This window comes from Anopheles stephensi, chromosome X (genome assembly GCF_013141755.1).
Source record: "Anopheles stephensi strain Indian chromosome X, UCI_ANSTEP_V1.0, whole genome shotgun sequence".
NCBI lineage: Eukaryota > Metazoa > Arthropoda > Insecta > Diptera > Culicidae > Anopheles > Anopheles stephensi.
In genome coordinates, this window is record NC_050201.1 from 9,939,566 (window position 1) to 9,952,077 (window position 12,512).

At 43.3% G+C, this 12,512-nt stretch overlaps 1 long non-coding RNA gene across 1 annotated transcript; it reads left to right on the plus strand.

Moving 5' to 3' along the window:
- The first annotated feature begins 9,634 nt into the window (after window positions 1-9,634).
- On the plus strand, window positions 9,635-11,704 carry LOC118506627. The gene is made up of 2 exons (XR_004905524.1): window positions 9,635-9,729; window positions 9,787-11,704. It is a non-coding gene; the product is annotated as an uncharacterized LOC118506627 (long non-coding RNA).
- Window positions 11,705-12,512: the final 808 nt, after the last annotated feature.

Here is a 12,512-nt window from a genome sequence, read left to right on the forward strand (position 1 = left end):
CTTCAATTTGCGGCCCACTCGTAGCGTAAAGTACGCCTTTTCTTTACGCAATGGTGAAAAAAGCAGGGGATGGAAAGCGGGTAATGCGGGGTGAATTTTCCCTTCGCTCGAAGGAAAATCCTATAAATATCAAAACCCATTCGTTCGTCCCCAGCTCCTGGTTAGCCGTTTGCTTTCAATTATCGAATCACACTCCCACCACCACTTGGCGAACCCTACCGCCCTCCGGTCGTGGTGGAAAACGGAATGTGGAAAATGTGTGGCAAAACGTCGGTTTCTGCTCGGCTCGAAGGGGTGCCGGCAGGCGAAAACAAGAACAACAACAACGACGCCGGGCGCTAAAGGATAACAGTGACACATTACGGTTAAGGGAGGGTAAGGAAGCGTGAACGAAGGGTGGGAAAGGTGGGAGGTGGGTATATGGGGGTTGGAAAAATGTGACATTCGAGCGCAAATAGTTTGCTTAGATAGGACACGCTTCAACTCCGGCCGATGGGAAGCGAGCAATTGTTGTGGGCCACCCGTCTTATCATCGGCCGACTATCAATTTGTTCACTCTACCGGGGAAAACCCCCGGAATGCTCCTGCTCTCTCTCTCTCTCTCTCTCTCTCTCTCTCTCTCTCTCTCTTTATCTATCTCATCCTGAAGCACGAGTTTTCCTTCGGTAGCATAGTCTTGAAAGGGAAAAGGCTGGAATGGGTTGGGAAAATTAAAGAACGAATCGTTTGAGCCGTTCCGTGTTTTGCCAATCAGCATGCGAATGTGTGTGCGTGTCTCGGTTGTTGCTCTGTTTGAAGCGTAGTGATGGGTTCTTTGGAATGTAATCACAGTTCCGCCCCGTACCGGCCGGTTTCACTCCGGTTCCGATACCTAAAAAATCGACGGATTCACGTGGAACCGCCCGGAATCGTTCCCGGAGCCGTCCGTAACCTTCTGGAGCCGTTGTACCCGGTCCGAACCGTCCGAAATTTTTGGAATCGTTGAATCCGTCCGGAACCGTCAGAACTGCCCGGTGAAACCGTGCAGAACCGTCGTAACCATTGGAAACATCCGGAATCGTTTGGAACTATCAAAACAGTTGGAAGCGTTCGTGATCGTCAGAATCGTCTGGGACTACCAAAACTCAGACGGAGCTCCAACTAATCGTTGCAGTGGTCGGTATCGTCCGAAACCGTAAAATGGAATCGTATGAGGCTAGAATTAGTGAGTATGTACCACCTTACCCTCCGCTTAGCTCCAGAACGATTCCGTAGGTTTTAGACGCTTCCGAAGCATCCGACGGTTCTAAAAAGTTCCGAAGGTTCCAGACGGTTTGTTTACTCCTACCAGTCCCAAAATGGTTTCAAACTTTGTGCCACCACCCAGAACCAAATCCGCCTTTTTGCCAACTATGCCCATCTCTACTGCACAGCATCGTAAGCTGGAGCCGAGAAGCGCAAGAACCCCTTGGAAACAGCTTCCCGGCAACGTTTTTTTTTTTCTTTCGTGCCAGTTAGCACAGATTTTGATCCCTTTTTCTTACCGTTTCTGTTGGGAACTCATTTAATTTCGTCACCCGGGCACAAGAATTTGCCGATGGTTATCAGAAGCATTTCCACCCCTTTCCCTCCCTACCGGAAAATCCTCTCCGGAAAAGGAAGGGGAGTGAGAAATTGCGTAAACTATCTATCCGATGGAAGTTAGTGTCGAGAATCTGTTGGATGATTTTCCGTGGGGTTTGGTGAGGGAGGAGGGTTGAGTTGAGGAAGGGGCGGTGGGATTCGGAAATAAGCGTAACGAATTGAATTTTCCTCGAGCATCAGTATCATACCCCACACCTGTTCAAAATTGGAAAACGATAGATGAGATAGAATTTCCCGGTGGTGTTCTAGCTTAGTGTGTGAGAGAGAACGAGAGAGTCAGGTTAGCTTTTCCCCGGGCATGGAAATGCTGGTACACTTGAAAATGCGTCGCTAATTAATGTGCAACATCTGCCCCCTTTTAGCTAAGGTTTGCTACGAACTGCAGGCTTCTAGTGTGTGAGTGCGCATTACCTGTTAACATTCGCCGAGTGACTGTATGTGCGACTAAGCGACGAACTCTGGCCCGGCGGCCCGACTTAAACCAGAGCTTCGCTCTTCGTTAGCGTAAGCTGGTAGCTGGCTGGTGCGAGTTGTGTTTGATGTGCGTTTCGCGATTGGAATCGGAGCGCGGCAAATCAGACCATCAGACCTGGCTTCCACCGTATGGGAAGGATGTACGAGCCAGGGTAGCACTGCTCATTAGCGTACGAGTATTTCCATTCCCCATGCTCGGGTTGGATTGTGCTCGGTTCATTAGCGTTTTTCCTCTCCTAGCCGTATAGTTGAACAGTGTAGGATAAATAATAAAAAAGAGTAGACCAGAGGGAACAAGAAGAAGAAAAAAATGCGAAGAATCAAACTTCTCCCAAAAAGAGAAAAAAGGAAACGGCCCTTCAACTTGGCGCTGAGAACCTTTCCCCTGCTGCGGCGCTACGAAACCTGTAACGAGGTAGCCAGGTACGGGCAGCAAAATCCATGTCCGAATTACACACACAAAAATTAAATTGACTGTAAAATACTTGAAAATCGAATTCACTCTGCTCGGTTGGAGGGTTCGTCGCTTACATACTGCCTTTGTGTGTTTTTTTTATTCATTTCTGATTTGTTTTTCGGTTTTCTGTTTGTTTCAGCATTCCTTTTGAAGTTTAAACAAAAGGAGGAGCTGTACCGGGTCGCTCTCAGGGAGGGAGTAGTGAGAGTGGGAGTGGGTGGTTGAGGTTTGAACCCCACCTGGAAGGCGGGCGTAACGCAATAATTCGATTTATACAATTTCTGCTGCTCAGTAGTCAGCTCACACAGAGCAGACAATCGGTTCCGTGGCTCGTTTTGCTCGAAGATGAAACAGTTTTACTTGAATCATTTGATTTTTCATCCCACCCTTCCTCCTTTCACCCTCCTTCTCCGTGTAACCTAATCAAGGTGAAGAGCGCTGGGGGAAACCCTTTTTCTTCTGGTTTGATTTCTGGTTTCCCCAGTTTTCGATTAACCGTGGGCAAACCGTGGGCTCTCCCGCAGCGCGAATTAGATTCGATGAGTGTTGTGTGCCTGTGAGCAGCGCGGAAAATCGAATCACTTTTTGTATTATTGCCCCCCCTCTCCACCACCGGTTAGCCTTTGACGCCGGTGCGGTGGCTTCTGCGTGGTAAAAGAATTTCGATCAAAGCGAATGCGCTCTAATTTTGATTAAGCATTGATGCCATTAATCAACCCAAAAATCGGTGTATTTTCCACATCGAGAACGCTGCCAGCGCTAGCAGGGAGCGATCAGAGTGATCTGCTTCTTTACTTTTTTTTTAACTTTTCTACCGACCGATAAATCAACCCGAAAGGAGCCCGAACTCAGGACACTCGGGACTGATGTGCTGGACTGAGGGGTTTCGACAGGTGAAAAATTGGTCAGCTGGTTTGCCGGTTCTGTTCGGTGAGGGATTTGCATTACAAAAGCGTCCGGCGAACACCGTCCGGCTTAACGGCGGGAAGGAAGAAAACCCGCGCCCAAGCTAGCACCGGGGGAAAACTCTCTCAAAAGCCCGGTGCAGCCCAAACAGACGGGCTTCTGCGTCCGTTAAGTGAGCGTAACGAATGTGGTGGAAAACAATGGTTACACGAACCCGGCGCATATGACCGTTCAATATTTATCTAATATTTATTCTTCCCGCATTTAACCAAACGCGCACCTTCGCCCCCGTTAAATTGTGCGCAAAGCCTTACTCGGCCGGCCACAATTTCGTTTGCCGATAGAATTTATGAGTGTTGGTTTTCTTGAGCACTCGTAAGAAGACGGTAAAAGGGGGGAAAAAACGGTTCGAGAAGAAAGAAAAAACCCGTCTCGAAAGGAACAAAAGCGAGTGTCGTTTACCGAGGGAAACAGGAAAATTCATACTTTTTCATTGCTATTGTGCCTACGCGGGCAATAATCGGCTGGCGTAGCACTCAGCTCAGCATGCCCAACTTGAACCACCACCATGATACGATGGTGATGGTGGTATTGATGTTGTGCGGGAATTATTACTTTGTGCAGAATGATCCATCCCTCTCCGGGTAAGATACGGAGCGCAATTTTCCCATTTCGGTGTGCAATCTCACTGTGTGTGTGTGTGAGTGTTAATAATGTTTCACTCAAAATACTGGACAATGAATGAGTTTTTCGGGCGCTTTTTTTGCTTCTTCTTCGGGCAGGACTCATCAGACGCGAGGTGATAGTAGAGAAAGTGAACCCGGGGTGGTTTTTTTTTCTTCATTTCTTCCAACAAACGGTGTGCGCTATCGATTCAGTCCTTGGATGGATTGATGGGCAGAATGGTCCTCGGGGGTAGAGGACCCGTTGCGTTGAGGATTATTAAAATTCTAGGTCAAAGTTCAAACCGGATTAATTAGACAGCGAGAAAGAGAGCGAGAGAGAGAGAGAGAGAGAGAGTGCGCACTTCCAGACCAAGTTCGGTGTTATTTAAAGTTGCGCCGTCTGCTGGCTGCTGGCGGGATGGATAGCAAACAGGGCGACAGTACTTATGTACTTCAATTGCAATTCATTTTGGTTTGGTTTTGCTGCTGCTTTTCTATGTTACAATCATCAAATGAGAATTGTTTGTCTTGTTTCTTACCTCTTATGTACTGTTATGAATATTATGAAGATGTCATAAGGTGGAGAGATTCATTGAAAGCAGTTGTTTAGAGATGTGCTTTAGTACTGATCCCTAGCTTTGGGCCTTATTATCCCTATCGAGGATGGACATACTCAGTAGGTTGCTTTTTACAGCTCCATTTGTGAGAGCCCATCACTTGTTCTTGATTTTTTGACAGTTGTTTTAGGACAGAAAAAACCATCAAAAATCATTGCTAGGTAATATAGGAGGATTTGTAAGGGTTGTTGTACATCTGACTTCTTCTTCTTCTTCCTTGGCACTACAACCTCGAGAGGTCTCGGCCTGCCCTTTCTGACAGTCTGTGACTTTACCCGTAGTAAAGTAGTCACCCTTACGTACGGGGGGAGGCGGTCTGGATGGGATATGAACCCCGGCCCTGCCGTGTGAAAACTGGCGCCGCAGTCGCATCGGCCATCGGACGGCCCTGACATCTGACTAGTTGTTTGCAACATTTTATCAGCTCTTTTGTGAGATAACTGATTGGAAAATTCCGCCCTTAGGTTGTAAATCTCTTCCAACTGTGTGTAAGATTCTATTATATGATTGCAAAGTCCTACAACGGGCCTGCTTCAATCCACTATCAATTTGAAACATTTGTCTGAGGGATTCTACTTACCTTTTTACATAGCTCTTTTGCAGATTGCTTCAGATTTACTTTAAAACTTTAAACCGTGTATTGTTTTTTAGCAACCTTTGCAAAATAATCCCTAATAAAACTTTTTGTGAAAATAGACTTCAAAGATTCGTTAAATTAACATCGGGTTTCTCTGCTCTAAAATAAACATTCATTTTTTGCTCAAATTCGAAAAACATCTTTGAACAAATTTTTTAACTTAAAATTATACAATTTTTTTTTGCCGTATTGCTACAATAAAATCATTTATTTTAAAATTACTATAAAATTATTGACAATACGGCGTCATGCCGTTATACTTAAATTATAAATAAATAAAATTTAGTTTAATATTTTAAAATTCATTGCTTTGCGTTTACTCGGTATGATTTTCTATATTATTTATTTATTTATTTTTGAATTGGTTTTCTTTCACTTTTAAATATTTCTTTGCATCTACACCGTGACAGCAGTTAAGCAATTTTATCATTTGTTACTGTTTTAACTCAACTAAATCTTGAGTTGATTTACATTTAAGCTATAGTTTGTTCTTCGTTTAGTGTTTAACTTTATTGTAAATACTTTTTAATCCTACTCTGGCAAATAACTTTTTTCCTTATAACTGACTCTTTTATTATTTTTACTTTATTTTTTATGTATATTAAAACATTATCCCTGATTCAGTCTTTGCTCCAATTGATTTCTGTTCTTCTGAGAAGCTTTTATTGCCTTAATTTATGAATTTATTTATTTATTAACTATCGTTTTTTACGGCAAATTTGTACTGTCGAGAAAACTCTCAACTTGTTCTTTGCAAATAATTGTTAAATTTATTTCGCATTTTAAATGTTCGTTCTTCTAACTTCCCTTCTTTCGCTGTTTGATTTTTATAATTTATTTAAATGTTAGTTCTATAACTTCTTTTGCTTTGTAGCTTTACTTGACGATGATATCTTCTATTATTGTATTATTTTATTGTCTTAAACGATTTTTAGTTCATAATTATGGTTTTCTCATCTCTTGATTCCCTTTTCATTCGAGTGTTTTGTTTTGTTGTTAAATGTATTTGTTTAGTTTTTTCTTCTCAATCGCCTATTGATTCAAAGCGTTGAAAGTACATGTTTTTGAGAAATGTTTTGTATTACTTTTATTTCTTTTAACATTTTCCAAAATTAAATTCATGCTAAACGTTACTTGCAAAACACTTTCATCGGGAATAAATTACTTCCACACTCTGTTACCTTAATTCCGGCGTTCCAATGAATGTTTACCGGTCGATAAAATTCTGTTTTTTTGGGGACAGGCGTCTTCTTCAAATTGGCTGCCAGTACATCGAAATCATTAATAAAGCCAAAAAATGTATAAAGAACAAGAAGAAGTAAAAGAAGCAAACAATCTCCTCTTCCTCCCTTCGTTAATGCAAACACCAGCGTTCTAACAATAGACCTGGACGGTGAAGTTCCACAGGAGTCGCAAGGATATGCGTACACAGCGTGAATGGCTGTCATAAATATTCAAGTTATTTTTTTTGCGTTTTTGGGACTCCTTTTTTTTCGGGGGGAACTTCTAACTTTTGGTGGTGGAAGTCACGTTATCACCAGTTTCGTTTTCGCCCCAGGTGTCTGTCGGTACCTTCCCGGATGCGTGTGTCCTTCGACGACCGGTGACATCGAACGAGCGGACTTACTTGCCTGTTCCGAATGTCCTTGTCGTTTGTTGGAAACCTGCCGGAACCGGAAAGGTAGTGCCGATGGTTCCGACCCGCACAGAGTAGGCGGAGCTACCGGAGCAGATAGTTTGACGCAGAGCTACGATTGGCGGACGGTCCCTAAAGTTATGCTAGTCACGCCCGCTCCGTGCCGGAAGGCAAGCGATGGGCGAGGAAGCTGGTCCTGTGTAGGTGACGGACGGGGCAGCAAAGCAAAAGCCTTGCACGGGCAGAACCATCCAACAGTTCGTGGGCAGACTCGCTGGAAGAAGGGTACCTCAGTAGCAATGGAATCGTGGTGACGGTCGCAACACTCGGTCCTCGGTCATCGATTCGTCGTGCAGGGTTGGAGGATGTCTTCTTGCTTTAGCTGCAAAGCTTCGTTCGTTCCAACTTGGGGACGGGCGGTCGCAACGTTTGCTTCAAGCCTCCATTACTTACGAAAAAAGGGACGTCATTACCTATTACGGAGCGTCGTCGAGCGAGCCGAGTCTTCTTGGCTTTGTCGCACTCCGGGTACCGGGTGGAAAGAAAAAGCCTACATTAGACATTTCCCTTTCCCAGGCATGGGTTTTTTGTTGTTGTTGCTTGTTGGTGTTGTGTGTTCCAGCTACAGCACCGCAGATTGGTGAAGAATTTTCCGAGAACTTCCCGACGAAGCGGAGCTCTTGAAGGGTTCTAGCCGAACGAGTGTTGTGGGTGTCCCGGGGGGTGTGCTTGGTAGTCACGGGAGTTAAGTAATAGCCCTCGGTACACTAGCATTTTTTTTTTGTTGCTCGTTCTTCGGTAGGGATTCTGGTACGGAGGAAAAGGGCGAGTGCTTCTTGCTTTCCTTGGGCCCTCAGGTGGGTACCGCCGACCTGACATGGTTCCGTCGAAAATGCTGATGGAACGAAATGGAATTGACACCGGGTACGATTGTTTCAGCGGGCCTCGCTCTTGCCTTCCTGCCGCTTGCCCAAAAAACCCTGGGCAAAACGGTTTTCCCTCCCACAGCTCACGCTCTGCTCCGCGAATTCCTTGGTGACTTCACGGTTCCCTTGTGCGAGGTATAAAAATAGCTACTGATTTTAATGGTGCGCCCTGCAAAAAGGGGTTTTCTGTTCGGGAGCTGTCATGCCGGGGGGCATTCTTCGGCTGTCTTGTTCAAGTTAGAGTGCTGTATTTTTTGGAATGGATTGTTTACCCTTTGACCCGTTCTGTTTGCTGATGTCACGGGCACTTCACGTGTGCAGATCCGCTGAGAGATGGGCATGGCAATGTAGTACTTGTTTTCTTGAGTGATACACATCAAGTACTCCAGGCTTTTCGTGTTTTAAGAGTCCTACGACATTGTTTGTTATACATTCTTCAGGGATGGTCTGACGACTATCTATGTTAAAGTGTATTGCAAGAAGAATTTTGAAAGCAGATAGAAATTTACAGCAAAACAACAAATTCTAGCCTCAGCGCTTAGATAAGGACCTTCTAAAGCCGCTTCTTCAAAACAGCTCTTCCAAATTCACAACCAAAATAAAAACACTCTGCAAACCGAAACGTCCATTTGTCCTCTGTTCTTGTTGTTGTTTTGAGGTCAACGGTGTGTCGTTTTCTTTGGTCGTTCGGAAAAATCGATAACCAGTTCTGCCCGAGCAGCACGACACAGGAGCGATTTTAACAAGCAAAGCGTATTTGCCTCCGTATTCACCACACGGCATTCGGTCACGCTCGATTCTCTCTTTGTTTTTTCCCTTTTGTTTTTGGAACTTTCCACAGCTTAGAAGGAAATGTTTCAAGAGTAAAAGCTTGAGATAGCGGAAACATGGCGTTTCTTGGAGCTTTACCAGTTGTGGAACAAGTATGTGCGTTTAATGATGTGTTACAAATAATCAGAAAAAAGTTCTTCTATATCTTGAAAGTCGGATATGTTCTGTAAATTGTAACAAATTTTGTGTCCAACAGCAAAAGTTCCAAAAATGAACTTTAAGGTTTCATCATGCTTTCATGATGTTTTGGTCAGAAAAGGGATTCAAGATGAGGTATTCAAGATGGTTGTTTCAAAATCAAGGAGGCATTCTGCAAGATTTCCGTCCCTTCAAAGGTCACAGATATTACTAGATTCAGGACATTTAAAAAAAATTTACTCGTGTCTTAGAAATACGAATTTGTTTGCTATGTGATTAAAGTTTGGCAAATAAATGTTGTTTCCTCATGCTCAATCTCCAGTTCAGATATAGTGAAATCTTTCTTACTTCGTCTCGAAAACCCTGCATATCCGTATAAGGGATGAAATATTTCAACCCTCGCTTGTATGCAATATGGGGTACAAGTACGGCTTAGCTTAATTGTTTCAGAAGGTTTTTGTGGTTCTTAAGCTTCCTGCTATGGAGCTGCAAGTTGTTCTGTACTAAAAACTGGCCTTGGTGCATATTCGGGTCATGTGACTTGACACTAAAGCAGAGTTAAAAATTTATTTTCGTTCCTTATTTTAAGCGAAAAATTTGTCGCCGAGTAAAGAAAATGCTGCTATATTGTATTAAGATTTAAATAAATGCGTTAATTAAGATAGACATTTTATTGCTTCCTCATACATCAGCCGCTGATGGCATTCAAATTCTAATTTGAAACTAGCTTACATTTTAATTGTCAAACTGCTTGGACAATTAAGAAAGAAAGGAAGCATAACAACAACAACAGCGCTTGACTTGGTCTTAAGAACGAATGTAAGCAATGTGATCTTTGTGATTATTATAATTTAATGTCTACTGTCTTATTTTCAGGCCTTATGTGTGTAATTGCTTGATGATGGCAACTCTTCTGTCAGGAACCTGATGGTGTGTGTGAGCAGGGCACGTGGAGAAGAAGAATGAACCACGAGCTAGCTGAGCTGTTTGGCGATGCAGACATCCTGGCAGTTGCCAAAGCCGGTACGATACGCTGGTTAGTGCACATGATGAGGATGCCGGACTCATGTCCTACCAGGCAGGTGCTTGCCAGTGATCCCTTCGACACGAGGCGAAGAGGAGCACAGTGAGCTCGTTGGCTGGACCAAGTGGAGTCAGACCTAAGGGAGATCGGATGTAGCCGGGGGTGGAGGAGTGCAGCTATGGACCGAGTCTCCTGGAAACGGATTGGACACCAGGCCTTGTCTCTTAGACGTGCTCCATAGAACAAAATGTCAGGAACCTACGACAATAACGACTTCACATGAACAAATTCGGGAAATGAAGGAAGTGCTTAAAAACATCCTGAACGCTTAACTGAAGCTCTGTTTGTTGATAAGTACCACTAGTTTGTAGTTTATCAAGATATCTTGAGCGCCCGCCTTGTCCGTCAGTTAAGGCATCGCAAAACGATCAATTTTAGCACGCATGACCTTTTTGAAATCTAAATGCAAATGGTTACATCTTTTTCCGATCGTCAAGAGCGCAACGTGTGAGCAAGAAATATTGATGTAAACTAAGCATTTTCTCCTGTGATGTTCTGAGCAGGCTATCAATCTTACTCGTAGTTACTTTATCTACGGTGAGGTTTACAAATCTTACGGTTAGATACCAAATCTCACTCAAGACGACTTTTTTTTCATTTTACAGGTCTGATCATTGATATGAATATAAAACTAGACTAGAACTCAAACAAGATAGTAAAGGTATGAGACTCATGATATATAGCCAATACAAAATGAACAGCAGTATAGGAAAACATATCGTGCGTGACAAGAAACAATAGAGAAAAAAATCCTCGTCTCGATGCCACGCGATCTCCCACTGATGAAATCGTAACAGCAGTGCCAATTGCTAGCTCTTAGAGGGCTGTTCAGGTACGGGTAAATTAGGTCAAGAAAATAAATTTTCATATTCAAATCGAAATATTGGTTGGTCAGATAGTTGCTGGCCATAGGGACATTGTGTGAGTAGACTATTTGTTTAGACAGTTGGACAAAGTTTTATGCTAGTGAGATGGATTTAATCGAGAAGCAGTCTTAAGGGCTATCATCCCTTTGGGTTATTGAGAATCTTCATATGCCGTCCATAACTGACCAAGCGTATCGTGGATGGACTCCACCTACTTCACCATCAACAACAAATCTTTCCACGATTTCCACATTGCATCATTCAACGAAATATTCCGGTATCTTCTTTGAAACACAACAACGATGAAGTAACGAAGAAATTTACGTTTCTACACCGAGCATTAAATTTAACAAAATAAGCCTTTGTTATTATTGTTAATAAAACTGGCAATAGATATTACTAGGCGATGACCCAGTTTACGTTAAAACACGGAAGTAGACAGAAATGAATGCTCAAGATAAAGTTGTAAATTACTTAAAACAGAATCACTTGAGTCAGACAAATTAGCCTTTTCTTCAGAATGAACCAGAACATGTTTGTACCTGCGAATCAACTCATCAACTGAGAGCTAAATGATTATCACAAGTGCCTTTAAGAAAGCGTTTTAAAGTTTAAATTGCAACTTAGGTGTATAAACAATATGCTCGATTTCTAAGAGCTGGTTGTTGGAGAGTTGGTTGTAAAATGGAGGGAGTTCTATCTCAAAAGAGACAGAACCTTTTAAGGCTTGTTTTAGCCAAAAACTACATTTTCGGGCACATCCTGTGCCCTCTAGTGTTGTTCGTGCATCCATGTGAGTCCATCATTTGAGTAAATCTGATACCGGTTGCAGGAGCTGCGTGAATGTATTGGGAGTTGGACTATTTTTCGTGTAGTTGGTTCACTAAATGGCACGACGGTCTGGTTAGGTCCGTTGGTTTGGGCAATTTCAACAAACCAGTGTAAATCCAACACTCCACACGAGCAGCGTTTCTTTCGGTAAATTGTGATGATGACAGAGCAATGACATTGTATCGTCGCCGAACTATGTCTCTAAGCTGTAAATTCATTAAACAAACTTATGAGAGGCCAATGCATTATCACAGCCCATCTCGAGGACGAATCAAAACCATCACAACATCTCAGTTTGAGCCTACCACTCTTTGTTGGTCTTCACGAGCTAGGTAGCTATTAACATGACCCCCAGCCTACTATCTCCAGGCGATGGTTGGGCTTCCAGCATACCTGTAAAAGTTCCTTCCGTATATCCCATGACTACTGGCTTACTTCAGTAGCGGGTTAAGGTATTTGGAGGCTCGGAGTGAAATGGCAGTTGAGGCTCCTCTAATTTGATATAAGAGGAAAACAACAGGACTTCCCCCGCGGACGAGGCCCCGAGTGGCCGCTCCTTCCGCACCTAGGTTGATCCGCCACTGGCTTACTTAATTTGCTAATGATCATCGGGAACCCACCTACTCAAGGTAAAGAATAAAATCTCGATCACTCCTGGAAGACCGGGGTTCAAATCTTATCCGAACCTTTACCTCGTAGTGAGGACTGTCTATCCAACTATGCGGTATAAATAAGTTTAGTATGTCAGAAATGGCAGGCATGACCATTCTTGGCATCGTTGGGCCAAGAAAGAAGAAGAAAATGAGCTTGAGCATATAAGT